At 37.9% G+C, this 12,505-nt stretch overlaps 1 protein-coding gene across 1 annotated transcript in view; it reads right to left on the bottom strand.

Annotated features, from left to right (window-relative positions):
- The window catches only part of MYO16 (myosin XVI), a 365,576-nt gene that overhangs the window by 275,210 nt on the left and 77,861 nt on the right, over positions 1-12,505 (bottom strand). The gene's annotated exons all lie outside the window — the stretch shown is intronic.

The raw sequence follows: 12,505 nt of genomic DNA on the forward strand, positions 1-12,505 counted from the left end.
AAAAAAGAAAAGAAAAACAGAAAAACAGAAGGAAAAAAAAAAGCTTTTCAGTTAAATGTTGTATACCAGCTCATGTTCACTAGTGAAGGTTCATGCAAAACAAATTAAACACATCTAGAAAGTACAGCATTTAGTCCTAGCTCTCCTTTGATTTTGCTGTGCCCTTGTGCTCTAAGAAATAATTATCTTTTTGTGTGGCTACTAAATTTCACAGCATCTAAAGTGAAGACTGCACTGCAACAAAGGCAAAAGTTGTTCTACAACATAAACTCAAAGATGTTTATGTATGTTCTAGTAAGTAGTAGGAGGGTCTAAGTAGGCAGCGAACAGCATTTGAGGTTACAAAGCCTTTTGAAATAGATGAAAGATTGCACGGGGGATAGAACACACAACTTGGGGGAGTTTCATTTCCCTGCCTGTTGGGAAGGATCTGTAGATACCATCCATAGCCTTTGTCTTAGAGAGGACTAGTAGAGACACTTCAAAAATGATCCAGTGAGCTAAATAACAATTCCGTACAACATCAGCAGTCCCATGCCTTCCCTTCATGGTTTATGAAGCGTAGACACACCCTCTGAAGCTTGTCCCACCACCACCGCCTTGTCTTTCTTTTGCCTGCAGCAAGGTAATTGGTGCAAAGTGTGCATGGCATTCCTTCTCACCCAGTGCTGTGGTTTGACTCTAGCCACCAAGCCCCACACAGCCGCTCAGTCACTCCCCCAGCAGTAGGATTGGGCAGAGAATCAGAAGGGTAAAAGAGAACTAATAGGTTGAAATACAGTGTAACAGGGAAAGCTAATGCTGCACACACAAGCAAAGCAAAAAGGAATTAATTCACTGCTTCCCTTGTTAGGCAGGTGTTCAGCCATCTCCAGGAGAGTAGGACCCCATCACATGTAACAGTTACTTGGGAAGACAAATAGCATCACTCCAAATGCACACCCGTCCTCCTTCTTCCTCCCTACTTTCTATTATGAACATGAGGTCCTGTGGTCTGGAATATCCCTTTGGTCAGCTGGGGTCACCTGTCCTGGCTGTGTCTCCTCCCAGCCTCCCATGCACAACTTCCTCCTTTCCCAAGCAGAAAAGGCCTTGGCTCTGTGCAAGCCCTGCTCAGGAATAACAAAAACATCTCTACATTATCAACCTTGTGTTCAGCACAAATTCAAAACAGAGCCCTGTACTAGACACTGTGAGGAAAATCACCTCTACCCCAGCTGAAACCCGCACACCAAGAAGAAGAAACTTACTTGCAGCATGCTTAAATTTCCTTGCAAGGTACTTGACATCACTTTGTACCTTGTGTGACAAGAGATAATGGCTTGTAAGCTAAACCCGACATCCACGTAGTAGAAAAGGCACATTATAATTTCTAACCACAATGAAATAGTTGTACAAACTTTTAGGCAACGGAATATTCATTTGTTTGAATAAATCATTTCATGATTAACCTGGTTATGAAACATTTTCCTGCAACAGGGTAACAGGTTTGGAAATTATTGTGGCAAGAAAAAATACAAAATGCACACATACAAGTGACATAATCACAAAGACTTTGTTTCCTTAGAAATATCAAAGCAAAATATGCTTATGTGTTTCCCAAAGCTTAATGATAAAGCAGCTAATGTTTTTTGTTTTTTTTTTTAAAGAAATAATCCAAGTCCCTATGTCAGGTTCTGAAAAGAGTTTAAAGCAATCAGAAAACAGTCATCTGATTAACACTGCCTGCACTATCACATTTTTGATATAGATCTATATATAGACAACTTAGGAGAGAAGACAAATTGGCTGTTTGCTCTAACCCTTACAACTTTTGAATCTATGAATTTATGTCACATTTTATTTGGCATTTTTAGAAGCAAGCAACGTATATTTGTTAGAATAATATACTAATTAATGCTTGTCACTTGCAGAGCCTGTGAGGAAATAGCATCAGAATATTTGGTCATATTTGAGTAATCCAAATTGCTGTAAATCACACGAAGAGTAAGTAAAACTCAAGAAGCTCCAAATCAGAAGGTAGAATGAGAACAAAGAAGAACTGGTCTTGCCAAATGACAATAAGGAAAGATAAGAAGGAATAGATGGGAAATCCTCCAGAAAAAAATAACTCATTCTAGTTCTTGCACAGAGCTAGTTGTCTTTATTTGACTGCAATATAAGATGTATGAAGTGACAATTAAGTTTTGACAATAATATTTATTTCCTTACAGTGCATTAAATGCAGATGTAGTAATATATGGATCTCTAGCCCATGCTTTCAGATAAAGGATGGAGAAAAGGGAAGCACATGCACCCAGGAAGAGATGCACCAGAAATTTCTTCCTGTCATCACAATATAATATAAAAGTTTTCCTACACAGGTACTTAGCATATTAGACAGTGAAAAACAATTAGACTGTTGTTAATACTTGTAAATCTGAAATTTGTGAAAGTGAATTAGCACATTGGCGCACAGTGAGAGGAAGCCAAAATTACAGTAGCCACACTTCAAGGGTACTGAAAAAGTTGCACAAAAGCCTTAACAACCAACAGCTTGAATAAAGAAACAAAATATCAGATTGATTGAAAACCTGGGACAGTTCTTTCATCAGACATTCTCAGATATCACTTTTTAGTCAGCAAATATGCCAGGGGTCAAGAGTCATACAGCATATGAGAATTACAGAAAACATAGGAGAAAAATACATAAATCAAAATTTGCAAAAACCTGCATGTATAAAAGCTAGTAAAGGACTATGTGAATCAAGACAAAGAGGATATTGAGTATCATAAATTACAGAGAGTTAAAAGTCAAAAAGGAAAAGTGGTTCAGAGACCTAACCAGAAGGACTGGCAAGCACACAGGAAAGGAAGTCCTGTGCCAAGTGAATTGTGGTTCTACACACAATCTAATAATTTACAGAGATTACTGTAAAGTAAAAGCAGATGGAAAAGTAGTTTACCACTAGTAGTTTACCACACAGTGGAGCTAACAAAAATTCTGCAGCAGAGCTAATATGTAGGCCTTTGGTCAGTGTTCTGTGCACATCAAGGGACTGCCATCTCAGTTTTCAAATAGCAAGAGGATTGGAAACTGGCCCTCCTCCATTCTGCAGAAAGGCAACTTATCTGGAATATTGCATTCAATTCTAGACAGTCAAATTGGAGCAGTTCAAAAGACACTACCACAAATGGGTTTGGGGCCCGAGGGACTGATTCATGAGGAAAGATGAAAAGAATTAAATATGCAAAGCTTAGCTAAGCAGTGACTAAGGAGAGGAAAGTTAACAGAAATTTAAAGTGTGAAAGGAAAACAGAAAGGTTATATACCATAAAAATGAAGAAAATATGGAACAATAAAATGAATTTAATATAGTGAAAAATTAGGCAGAGTACCAAGACAAAAATAGAACATATGGATGAGATTAACAGGTAAGATCACAAGATTCCTGCCTTGGTGTACTGGGTGGACAGACACACCAAAGCAACAACACAGGCACGGCAGCTCTGTGTTTCTGACACTCAGGTCAGCTCCTTCACTCAGTTCTGAAATCTCCAAATGGCCCTGTAAAGCTGTGGAAAGAGAGCCCCTCAGTAAAGTGAAGAACCAACCCATGAGAATTTCTGGCATGTAAAGCCACGCCACTGGCATCTGAAAGGCTTCTTTCCCTTGCACTGGCAGGGTAATTATGGGATATGTCCTAGGTAAGCCTGGCTAAGGCTAGAAAAGCAAGCATCGTTGCTAATGTGAGGTGGATGGATAAGTGAAAATAAAAGCAGGTTTAGTGGCTTTCCTGACAACAGTGTTTACAAATGTCTCTAAGGTCACCTTCCATATCTACCCTCAAGCATTACACTTGTGGCCATATACTACTGCAGGACAACTGCATGGACATGGAAACAGAAGTGAAGATAAACATTATAACATCTGATAATGAACACATACAGCAATGTCCTTTCTGTGCTAAATTAAAACGGGGAAATATGCTTGGTAAATCGAAAAAGAGGAAGAAGAGAAAGAAGAAGAAGAAACTGAACAGCTTGATGTAATTTGACCAACTGAAAAAAAGCATAGTGTCTAACGGTGGACTCCTAGTCTACACAAATCTTCAGGCACCTTTACTGAAGAAATAACTGGATGACCATAAAAGGGTTTTACAGATGTTGAAGAAACTAAAGTAGAAATCAAATAGAAATTATTATTGCAACTCCGACATTACTGCTCACAAGAAAGAAAAATGTAACTCCGAGACAAAATAAATCTATATATTCATTGCTGATTGAAAGGAATTAAGTCATTTAGTTTGCCTTATTTTTCACAACTATGTCTACATGATTTACACATACCACTTCTGCAACTAACATTAGTACTGCAGCTAACAGAATCAAATAATTGTGTTGAAAGGAAAGCATTTGAAAAACAAGCTCTTCAAGTCATGTGCAAACTGAACATAAAATGTCTCTCACATAGAATGATTGTTGAGTAAGGAATATATTGTTCTAACATTTTTAGGGCCTCCTGCAATAAGCTACCTAAAGACAAAAATACTATTCTTCCCACAAAGAGAGAAAAAAAGAGGAAATTCCACCATGCCTGCTCCTCTCCTTTCTCAGTTTACATGAAAACATTTACAAACTTCCACAGGAGAAAGCTTTGATTCCTTCTATAGGAAAGGGATCACATTTGAAAGGTGTCAATTAAGCCTCAAAATATGACCTTAATACATTGCTCTGTTTTCTCTAGATGCCTTTACAAGGTCCCATATATATTTTATATGTTGTACCTCATAACAGGATTTGCACCAAGTGGGACCACAGCAGGAGTCCACCAACCTGAGGTGGAGTGGCCCAGATCTACTGCTGCCTATGTGCTCTGAATACTGCTTTCATCTCTGAAAAGTCATACTGCACAGAGAGACATCCACAGCAGGATTTACAGCAAAAGATATCAGATTTTATCTTTCTCTTTTTTCCAAGAATAACATTTTTTGTTTTAAAATCAACTCTGAAATGAGAATAAAGTACACTTCCAACAGGAACATCTGTATTCTAGCTGGATGAAAAGCTAGAAATAAATGACCAAGTGCTCTTCCACTGTATGTGGTGCCCTCCTGTCCACACTCCTTGCCAGGTCCCACTCTTACATCAAAAAGAGGTTTAAAGTGGACTGAATCAGGGCTCTCTACACCATCTTATAGATGGGGGGGAAGTTGTCAGGGACTGTTGTCTTTCAATGTACAAGAATGGCACTGACAGGAAAACCAGTTCTGGCCATACTACGTCCATTTGTGTTTCTGCAAGATGGGTCTACACTAACCCATCTGTTGGCTGAAGGGATCTCCAGTAATCAAAACTTGCAGATTTCTCTTAGTAGGTCTTATCATGCTGTTGTTTTCACTAGAGGCATTTGCTCAAATGGAAAGGACCTCTTGCAATAAACAAACAGCATTTTACTTTAATTGGTTGTGTTCATTTATGATAAATAAAAAGCTTGCATTAGGACAACTCTTAATTTGCTCCAAACCAAACTAAGCTTCTACTGACTCTATTATTTTCATTTGTTTAAGAACAAATTAGAATTAGTTCCATCTTAGATTTCACTTGCTTTAAAATAATCATGTTTATACTGCTGTATTTTTGGTTCAGGTGTTAACTGAATTACCTAAGAATATTTTCTGTTTGGTTTTTATAACTTAGAAACTGTGCAAAACTCACCACGATGCCGTATACTAATTTGTATGAAACAAGAAAAAGAACTAAATGTGATTATTTGGAGCAAGAAGCTACTTCAGGATTGAAAAGTGGCTATATTGCTACAATTTTATAAATGGAAATAAAGAGGTTAGGAGGGCTGTGTTGTTCGTTTGGTGTTAGGGGGGTTTTTTCTGCTCTCTGTTCCTGCAGCAATTTTCTCAAAAAATTTAATATTGGAATCTGAAGCTTCACACATGCTGTGCCAATATGGTGAGAAAATATGGTACTTTGACCTTTATAATCTTCATCTAATTTTTAGGGTGGCTAGATTTCTCTGCTGTTTGCAGAATAACTTTGTAGAAGAAAAAAGCACTCCAAATACCAAATTTATAAGGAATTTCTTACAAGCACTCAGTAAAGTTTTCCACAGAAAGTGCTGATTCTTCTCTTTATCAGCAGATTTTTTACAGCGGAAAACAAAATAATGACAAAAAAAATTGATGAGTGAATGTGATTTCCACTAAACTACTAAAATAGAACCGATTGTTAGTTGAATGCAAAGTTGGCAATGCTATAGTCTTCAACTGTCCAAATTAATACTGCTCCTTTTGCTGTTATTTCAAAGAGTATTTTTCAAAATACCAATTTAATATAAAAATTCATCTTAATAAAATCATTAAATGTTACTCGATGTGGTTGTCATTGTTAGGAAAGTTGTTACTGTGAGGTGAGTTTTATTTACTGGGAACACGCTTAGAAATTTATTAGACTACTAGTATGACTGTGCCAAGCTAATTGGCTTATTGACAGCTCAAAAAATGTTTCTCTAAGTATAAATTCCTATGTCTACATACTGATAAAAAAAAATATTTTTTATCTCTCTCCTTGAACCCAGTGTAATGAATCTCAAACTTGTTAATATTTAGATTAGGTAGAAAATTAGTTCAAATTTAAAAATTCATGTTGCATTTCTGTCATTGTCACATGAACTCAGGAACTGGAGAATAAAAATAGATAAACACATCTAACTGGTACAGACATACTGGCATTCGTAGGTGGTAAATAATATCCTATTTTCCTTGTTGGCCTGCATTTATCCTGTGATGACAGTGAGAGACAGAGAGATAAAAAGTTTAATAGAAGTAAAATTATCCTAGCTGTGGCTCTATTTGTTTTAAGGTTAGGAAGACAAAATCCATTCGATCTTAACTGAATAAATAAAACCCTAATTTTTTAGATATCTTTCATGACACCTGAATTATCACATTTTTGTTAAAAAAAGTTTGCACTGCATATCACTTATACATCAGACACAGTCTGTCAAAATGGAATATAAAATATCATGTATTGTATTAGCATACTTTTATATATTTTTACAATATAAACTTCTCAAACAAATACCTTTCATCAAAACCTCTTTACTCCCCCAGACTTGCTTTATGTGCCTTCACAGGACCTTAAAACTTCCAAGCAGTGGTTCATTTCACAGAGCAACTCCTCCTGCTCTGTCAGGATTCCCAGGGCAGATGACTCCTGACTCTGCCTCCCAGTTTCATTTCCAGCAGGCAGGATCACTCAATCATGCTAAGCATCTCATTTCAGTAACAATCTTAACCTCATGGTGCAGGTCACAGTGTTATAAGCATGTACAAGGAAAAGGAATTTTTCCCTGCAGCCATAGTGTGCTTAGCTTTGTTATTGCAGAAATAAACCATGACATGAGAGTTAGCAGACACTATCATGAGCTATCAACCTAAATAAATGGGATAGGTGTTGAATAAGGATTGTCACAGGCATCCTGCTTGTGTTTACAGCTCTCATTTCTACCACCTGCATATTTTTACCATTTTTTCCCTTGAGCTCCTTATTGGAAGCAGTGGACATGTCCAAGAAGATGTGAGAATTCTTCGGGACACCAGAATATACAACAAATAAATTATTACCACCTCCTGCTTAACCCTGGAACAGAAGAAATCCTGCTCATGGGAAGGAGAAAACACTTCAAAAAATTTGCTAGTTCTCTTATGTCACTAACCATCCAGTGTGACAGAACACCTATGTGTCACTGTTGCTCAGGTCATCACACATCCTGCACATGCTGCCACAGAGGTAAAGGGTTCCTGTGTCACAGACCAACTACAGCTCCCCAGTTTTTCTTTTCAGGCTCCTTCTTATTTGGTCTAAACTATAGAAATTCACTCTACTGAGGCACAGATAAAAGTTTCACAGGCTGTCTCACAGTAAGAAAACTGACACGAAGGTATCAGGTTTCACCCTCAGTATTACTTCTTCATCCATGGGAGAATCAAGTTCAGGTCTCCATCCTCTGACAACTGAAACTAATGTATCACATCACATCTCTCCCCAACCCTTTCCAAGCTCCATAAGGTTCAGGTAGAGCTACCACTTCATGGATAATCCTTGCCATATAATCAGATCCTGAAGATAATATGGGATAGATATTGAAGAAAATTATTTTATTTTATACCCTTTTTCAAATCCTGAATTAAAATTATCAATAAACATCTAATTAGTATTTTCATCCCAGATCACTGTAGGTATTGGGCTGTATCATAGCACATTTCAGTGGGTTTTAATTCATACAAAGGATTTAAAAGAATTGGAAACAGATAAACCAGAAAGAATAGAAGTGGAAGCTGATGTTCATATTTTATGAACCTAATATTTGGATAAATTCACTTTGCTTGGATTTCCACTGGGCGTGACTATAACTCATTCTAGCAAGGTTTTTATTCTGTTTGCACTTATGCACCTCTACAGCATTTGAAATGGAAATCAGACTCCGGAGTAACAAACTTAAGCCTCCTTGCTAAAGTACTGTTTTTCTTAGTTACCTTTGCAGATCCCTCAGAGGAAGTCCAGAGCAAAGGTAGAAAACTACTGCCATAGCATGTAAATGATGATATTTATATCATAACTAGATATGCAATGGACAGAAGAAAACAGCAAGGTGGCTGCCTAATTTGCAAAATTGCACTCATTTGTACAATCTGTCACACAAATCATCAAGATAAAATGGTACCCTGCAGCTGGCAGATAATATGTGATACTGTTCTCTTTCCTAAATGCTCACACTCACAGATTGCCAAGGATAAGCTACCAGCACAGACAGGGACAGCTCTGAGCAGCAGCAATACCTGGCTGCAAAAAGGAGATGGGCACACATAGTGACAACATGAGCTGCTCCAACCGGCAGACACACACACATTTGGCTTGTGTGTTAATGCTGCAGGTGCCAGCTAAAGACAACATGATGGCTGCAGCAGGCGCAATTCCAGAGTATTACTGGGATGAAAGACCTCACTGGGCATGGTCCCAGAAAATCTGGTTTGACCACGCAGCTACCCCTGCTCAGAGCAGGAGGGAGTATCCAGAGAATGGCAAGAGAGCTGGAGAAGGGTCAGGAGCACAAGTCTTACAAGGAGCAGCTGAGGGAGATGGGGTTGTTTAACTTGGAAAAAAGGAGGCTCAAGGGACACATTATCACTCTCCGCAATTGTCTTAAAGGAGGCCGTAATGAGTATATTCTCCCAGGTAACAACAGATGGGACAAGAAGAAATGGCCTCAAGTTCTGACTTGATGTTTAGATGTTAGAGGATGTTTAGATTGGATATTAGAAAAAAAACTACTTCACTGAACGTGTGGCCAACACTGGAACAGCCTGCCCAGGGAATTGGTTTAATAGCAATCCCTGGAACTGAGACTCCTATCTTTTAGTGGTGAATATGGCAGTGTTAGGGTAATGGTTGGATTCCATGATCTTAGAGGTCTTTTCCACCATTAATATTTTTATGAGTCTGTGGTGGACTGGAGAGCTTTCAAAGCTGGATCTTTCCAGCCTGAAAGGTCTTATGACAAGATGGTGACTTATATGGTGAAGTACATCTGATTTTCACAGCCTTCTAATGGGACCAATGCCATGAAAAAATGAAAGAATAGTATTAAAATTGTACTAGCATCATTGGAGAATAGCTATAGCCCTTCTCAGCTCAGATTTCCACACCCAATTCCTGCAAAGATTAAAGAAACAAAATGCAAATATATGTAAAAGCCAGGTACATAGCACTATTATTCATAAAACACTAGCTTTAAAGCATCATTAATTTGTGCCTTTTAGATATTTCCTCTCTACCCAAAGCAGTCCAAGAGACAGTGCTCTGCCACCGTGCTTCCTCTGGATCAGTGTCTTTTCTTTCTGATATAGAAATCATTGATGAAATGAATTAAAAGCAAAGTGGGGTGTGAAGAGTCACATTCCAACCCCTATGAGATTCAGCTGCTCTCAGCACATCTCAGGACACTGCTGGTGCTGCAACTGCGCATGAAGCCCTGGCCCATCTTTGATCCTAGCTCTCTGCCAAGCACAAATATCTGCAACATATTGGCACATTAAGTCAAATAATAATGCTCAGGGGAGCACCGCAGAGGAAGTGCTTCTCCTTCACTAATTACAGGTGGAAATGGAAGCACTTTTGCCAATTCTGAGAAGCATGGGCCATGAAAGAAACTCCTGTCAGGCTCCAGCCAGCATCCACTGTCTTCTAAAGTACACCATTTGGGAAGAAAAGATCTGTGTGGTAAAACACCCTGTTTTACTGAGAAATCACTAGTCAAAATTCCAAATCTGAAAATCAGGAAACAAATATTATTGACAAATTGATACTGTACATTCACCTTTCATTCTGCTATGTTTTAGTCCTTCATCTCTACAATCAATGCAATAACCACCCCAATCAGTCATCATTTGCTTCCTTTTAACAGAAGAACCTCATGGTAATCCTCATATCATTCCCATAGTTTCACTGAAGAGTTACTTATTTAATATGCTATTGATACTCACATGCCTATCTAGATGTGCTACAATTTCACTGTAACAGTAATTTTAAAGTGAATTAAAGTCAAACAATACTCTTTTGGCATCTTCAAGACAGTTATGTTGCAAATTCCTCATTTGCATTTATCAAATCTCAATACAAGATCAAAGATTTATTCCTAGAATGCACCTTTAAAACTGCGCAGTAAAACTAACCTGTGCTTCTCTGCATGAACAGTAAATTGTAACTCCCACTAGTATTTAAAGCAGTCCATACACCAGTTCCATTGAATCCAGACAAGAGGAAACCCATATAAATCATTTTTACTTGAATTAGTAAAATACATCCAGGGCACCTTAATTTCATATTAAGACAGCAAAGAACCACATTACTTGTTTATTAACTATAACACAGTTATATTAAAAATAGTTACAAAATGTCCTTGGCACACTTAAGTCATCAAAGACCATGATCTGGAGAGAAAAACCTTTTAAAGCAGTCTGCTATTTGACATGTAAAAACTGTGCCATAATCACTAAAGTCTGAAGTTTTCTAAGTCCTTCAGTAAAAAATATCTATGGCTATTGAACTACAGCTGGCTGTCCATAACAAGTATTTAAAGAATAATTCATTTTTCTAATATAAACTCAGCAATTTCCCCTCAGACCCTGGATGCTTTCAAAGGCAAATCCTAAAACACTGAAAAATGTGCAGCTAGGAAGACAAGCAACCTTGAAAAAAAATGCTGTTAGGAATTTCCTCTGCACTGAATCAAATACATTTAGCATAGATCCCAATTTCAGGATGTCTTTAAGGAGGCAAGCTTGCATGATTCAAGGTTAAAAGTTCATTATTATTTTTTTAAGTCTGTCACACCAAATAGATAAATATTCTGAAAAGAAGAGGATACAAGCATTTGATCTATAGTAGATGATGAGCTGGGCTCATAATTATAAAGCTATTCTCATTTGTATATCCTTGCGAAGTGTGAGAGCCATGTTCCAAGGTTGTCCTTAAAGGTGTCCTTAACATAATGCTGTCAATGACGTTTCTTCTTTTCGGACATTACATTCTTTGGTGATTAATTTATACAAAAGTTTTAAAAGCTGATCATTATGAAGTTCAGAACAAGAGCATTATTACACACATAATGAAGTTACCTCTGAACAGAGAAAAGAAAGAAATACTGGGCTCTGCCTATATATTCACATGCAAAGTAACAACTCCCCTTCCCCACTACTATGTTGACATCATGCAGCATCTGCCTTCGACTTTTTCCATATGTAATGAAAAGACACACCTCAGAAAATAAAAAGGCAGTTTTAAAAGCAAAATAACCATTTTGTTACTTACAGCATTTGATAAAATGGTAATGAGACATTCTTTCATCTCAGGCTGTAGTCTTGCTACAGGTTTCAGCATTCTCTTCTGCTACAGCTGTCATGCCCAGAAAATGCATTATTTAAAGCCCTTCCTCAGGTATCCAGTACACCTCAGAATACATTATTTAGTGCAGGTTCTGCTCCAGGATCTTGCAGAGGCTTCCAAGTCACCCTCACCCGGCTGCTGGAGTTACGATAAACCTCTGTGCGTCTTGAACCATGACTACTGCACGTGCTATTGTAGCACAATTGATTGACACCGCTCCTAATCCCACATCCCCGGGAATAGAAAGATTTAATTGGTGTGCACTTGCAGCCACATTCTTCCAGCACTGAGGTGTGCTGCTGCACTGCGGCTTTCACAGTCCTGCCAGTTAATGGCTTTTCAATAGCTTTCAAATGGCAGCAAACTAAGCTTGATGAGTGGGCTCGAATGAAATCGCAGAACAGGGGATCTTAAATTTTATTTGTGCATATTGTACGTATGCCAAATGCAACCAGATTTTTAGCTAGTACTAAACCAGGATTATTTTTAGTTGCCACCAGTTGCTGTGTGAATAGGAAATTGATATAGGTTGCCAAAAATAACCATCTTTTAGCATCACAGATCA

Source organism: Chamaea fasciata, unplaced genomic scaffold (assembly GCF_029207755.1).
Source record: "Chamaea fasciata isolate MVZ Bird 193981 ecotype frontalis unplaced genomic scaffold, bChaFas1.0.hap1 SCAF_2, whole genome shotgun sequence".
Taxonomy (NCBI): Eukaryota; Metazoa; Chordata; class Aves; order Passeriformes; family Sylviidae; genus Chamaea; species Chamaea fasciata.